Source organism: Marmota marmota, unplaced genomic scaffold (genome assembly GCF_001458135.2).
Source record: "Marmota marmota marmota unplaced genomic scaffold, marMar, whole genome shotgun sequence".
NCBI lineage: Eukaryota > Metazoa > Chordata > Mammalia > Rodentia > Sciuridae > Marmota > Marmota marmota.
Genome location: NW_026000079.1, coordinates 7267805 through 7271716, shown reverse-complemented (window position 1 = coordinate 7271716; position 3912 = coordinate 7267805). Strand labels below are relative to the sequence as shown.

General features: G+C 45.1%; 1 long non-coding RNA gene across 2 annotated transcripts in view; it reads right to left on the bottom strand.

Moving 5' to 3' along the window:
- The window catches only part of LOC125620286, a 7642-nt gene extending 4076 nt beyond the window's left edge, over nt 1–3566 (bottom strand). The window contains exons 1-2 of one of the 2 annotated variants that reach the window (XR_007351906.1): nt 3554–3566; nt 1407–1411 (exon numbers count right to left, since the gene is read on the bottom strand). This is a non-coding gene — a long non-coding RNA (uncharacterized LOC125620286). The remainder of the gene's footprint in view (nt 1–1406; nt 1412–3553) is intronic. The other variant, XR_007351905.1, reaches the window with a different exon arrangement.
- Nucleotides 3567–3912: the final 346 nt, after the last annotated feature.

The window sequence follows — 3912 nt, the reverse complement described above, 5'->3', positions numbered from 1 at the left end:
TTTTTTTTTTTTTTTTTTTTAGTTACCGGCGGGCACAACATCTTTTGTTTGTATGTGGTGCTGAGGATTGAACCCGGGCTGCACGCATGCCAGGCGAGCGTGCTACCGCTTGAGCCACATCCTCAGCCCTGCAGTGGCCTATTTAAAAATGGTTTCAGAGGCTATGCAATCTCCCAGGTATCTTATAGTTTCCAGACCTCCTTCTCTAAATATTGAGACACAGTATAAACTTTAGTTTGCAAGAAAAATTTATAGCTATTTGACATCTGTCAGGTCTCCTTGGTCACCCTTGAAGAAACCAAATATAATTTTACTCTGATCTTTAAACATCCAGAGGAAAACAGAGGTGATCCCTAGGGGCCTGGGAAACTCCTAAGAACTAGCAACTCTATGTTACTAAATTGGTGAATTTATATAATAGGAACCAAAGAGAAGGATAACTTAAAAAAAAAAAAAAAGAAAATGAGACCATCTCATCACTAAGCATACACAATGGTTTGATGAGTAAGTAAATAATAAATAATAAGCCATTTGTTTTTCAACTGGGTATGAGAGCCCCTGTTCCTCTGATCTTCTGGCCCTTGCTTTAGAATTCTTCACCAGATTACATCTTTCATCCTGAAAATTTGGAGTTACCTGAGGGTCTGTGATACCTGTCCTGATTGAGTCTTCTTACTTGTATAGTCATCTGAAAAATAAATTCAACAAGGCCCAGTCAAAAATTAAGCAGGTCTCATTTCCAAGATTACAAACACTGGATTCCATCTGGGATCAGACTCGTGGCTGACTTGACATTCATGTCCAGGATTCTCTGACTTTTCCTAGGACATCTTGGAGCTTCCCCCACAGGTTTTCCTGAGCTTACCACAAAGATCGTCATCTCCATTTGCTCTGCCCTGAATCATAGTTCAAGGCTAAAAATATCTCCTTACCCCCCACCCCTGCCATCTCCCACCACCCGCCACCCCCTCCACACAGACCACAGGACACTGCTCAGCCAGCCTCTGGACCACTCCAGCCAGAGCCTCCAAGTCCTGCCACAGTCCTACCTCAGTTCCATGGCTGTGTCCCATCACAGCTTGCATGCAGAACTTATTCCTTTCTCTGAGGAGATCATATCCCTGTCCTACCTCTGTGTGTCCCAGTACAGTGGCCGAAAACTTGCTGTTACTGTAGCCTTCAGATGCTCTAGGGAAAATTCTATGTAAAAGGCTCCCCAAATAACTAATGTTCCCACCACCTGGTCCTAGTACATACAGTGTCTAACTCATGCCCAAATCAGCAGGATGATTTACCATTTTTTGAACAATCATGCAGCCTTTGGGAACTAGTGGTATTTGACCTATTTTTAGGTGAGAAAACAAACAAAAAGAAATATTATCCTGTCCAGAACTAGTAATAGACACTCAAGCTTGAGTGAGGGCCTCTGAACTCCTAGTCAAGGCCCTTATCAATGTCCAGCTGCCCCTATTCCTTCTTTCTTTCTGCCACTTAGTTTCAGATAAATCCCTTCACCCTAGAGATACCTCCTACCCTGAAAGCCACTTTCCATGAGGGATGGAGGTGCTGGTGATCATCGTGACATCTTTGACCCCATGTGTTTCTTCTCAGAACTCCTTACCTGCCTGTCCTGACTCTGTCATGGCCCCAACTTGGTAATTACCAAGCAGCACACCAGGTTAAAAAGTCACTTGTGGATGGGTATGAGCTTGTGTTAGTCTAGGATCACAGGAGGGATTGAAGGTCCTCCCAAACTCTGTGACCAACTTACCAGTGCTGAGTTTGCTGGCAAGGCTCTCTGCCAACTGGCTTCCCTTGGCCAGCTGTTCACGGAAGTGCTTCTCCATGTAGTGGTCCATGCTGTTATTGGTGAGTAGCTCCTCAAAGGTCTTTACTGTGTTCTTGACATGCTGGATGAGAAGGGAGGAGACAGCTTTCCCAATCTTCACCTTCTGCTGGAGATGAGTCAACTCTCTAGCCTCATCCTGGATCAAGGAATATTTCCTAAAGTGGGAAAGCAGCAGCAGCAAGGGTAGAAAAGATTATGATGCTTCAGCAGAAGGTACTTGAAAGTATCACCAAAGGAGGCCCAATGTTTATCAACCTAAGCATCGTAAAGTGTCACAAGCCGTCCATGGGCTGTGTGTGGACTGTTGCACTTAGTAGCCTCCTGAGGGGATAAGTCTGGCATTGGGAACTCCCTGTGGCCACTACCCTCCCAGGGACTGATGGCCTGGTGTAGGTGAACTTCCCCCTAAAACTCTGCCAAAGATTCCACACTGCACCTGAGATGGATGTGACCTGCCAAGATGTCAATCAACCTGCTGACTGCAAGACATCAGGAAGCAAGACTCTGCCCTTGAAATCTTATCCCTGCCTTTGATGCACCCCTTTAAATAAACCATCAGAGCCATTTTTCCTTTGTCTAGTTCCAGAACCCATGTGGACTAGATCCATCAGGGGCTTCATTTCCTGTAAATATATATTTATAAGTATTTATGCTTTGTTATTTGCTAATTATCTAGATTATAAGTTTTAGGGTGGCTTGGATTCCCTTGGACAGAAAGAATCCTACAAAGAGACACTGGCCACGTCCCCCTCCCCATAGTAAAGGAAATGAAAGAAAGAAAATAAAAATGTCCTAAAGTTTAAAGATTCTTTCAAAAATTGCTATTCCCCCTTTGCCATACTTCTGAAAATGAACAAGATTTTCTTCTCTTTCCATCTTTAAAATCTGCCATCCAGTCCCTCTGTTGAGCTTATAATACATTGCAATTTGGTAAAAAAGCCAGGTGCTCATTGGGAATTTGAAAGAAAAAAATCAATCATGTGAGAGAAGAGACCACATCATGTTCCAGGATGAGCAAACCCGCATCCATTAGGCCGCATGAGATCATGCTGATCAAATTCGTCTAACAGATGTAACTCTCCCTATAGGTGAAGCAGATGTTCCCCTAACCAAACCCAAATGGGACTATCAAGATGGCCAACAAGGTTGCTATCACTGTACTTGCATAGTCTCATATCTTATAGCGGGCATGCAGGCGGTTTCCAATAAGGTGGTTATCTGATAAGTTGAGAGAAATCATCCAGGATCCAGATGAGAATCTAGCCTTATTTCTCAACTGCCTTACAGAGGCCCTCACCAAATATACTAAGCTGGATCCTGAGTCTCCCTCCAGGGCTACAGTGTTAACAACCCATTTCATTATTCAATTGGCCTATAATATTAGAAAAAAGCTCAAACGAGCTGAGGAGAGCCGTCAGACTCCTATCTGAGATCTGGTGAAGATGGACTTTAAGGTCTATAATGCCTGGGAGGAATCCGCTGAACTAGCCAGTCAGGCTCAATTGCAGAAAAGGGTAACACTCCAAACCCAGGCCTTGGCAGCGGCCCTGAGGCCTGCGGCTCTAGTGAAAGCTTCACAGGGGACCCAGCATTCCTCTCTGCCAGGGGCTTGCTTCAAATGTGGATGCGAAGGTCACTGGGCTCGCCAATGCCCAAACCCACGGCCCCCCTCCAGGCCGTGCCCCACCTATAAGCAGACAGGACATTGGAAGAGCGACTGCCCTATGGCTGGCCCTTCCTCAGGGCCTCTACTGGGGGTATGACCAGCCAGGCGGTCCCTGTTAGAGTCTGTAAACAAGTCAAAATAACACCTGGCATTTTGCCAGGGGAATGTTAGAGTCTGTAAACAAGTCTGGATGGTGCCTGGCAAAATGCCAGAGGGAGTGGTTTGAGAAGTAACAAAAGCGAGCCATTAAGTGTGGAGATTCCTGATTGGTTGACTGCTGTATCTAGTTTATGTTAATTAGATAAGCTGTGTGGAATGTATAAATACTGCTCCTGTCCTGCAATAAACGGCTTCCACTCCTGCTGTATCAATCTACACAAGTTGTTCGTCACCCCCC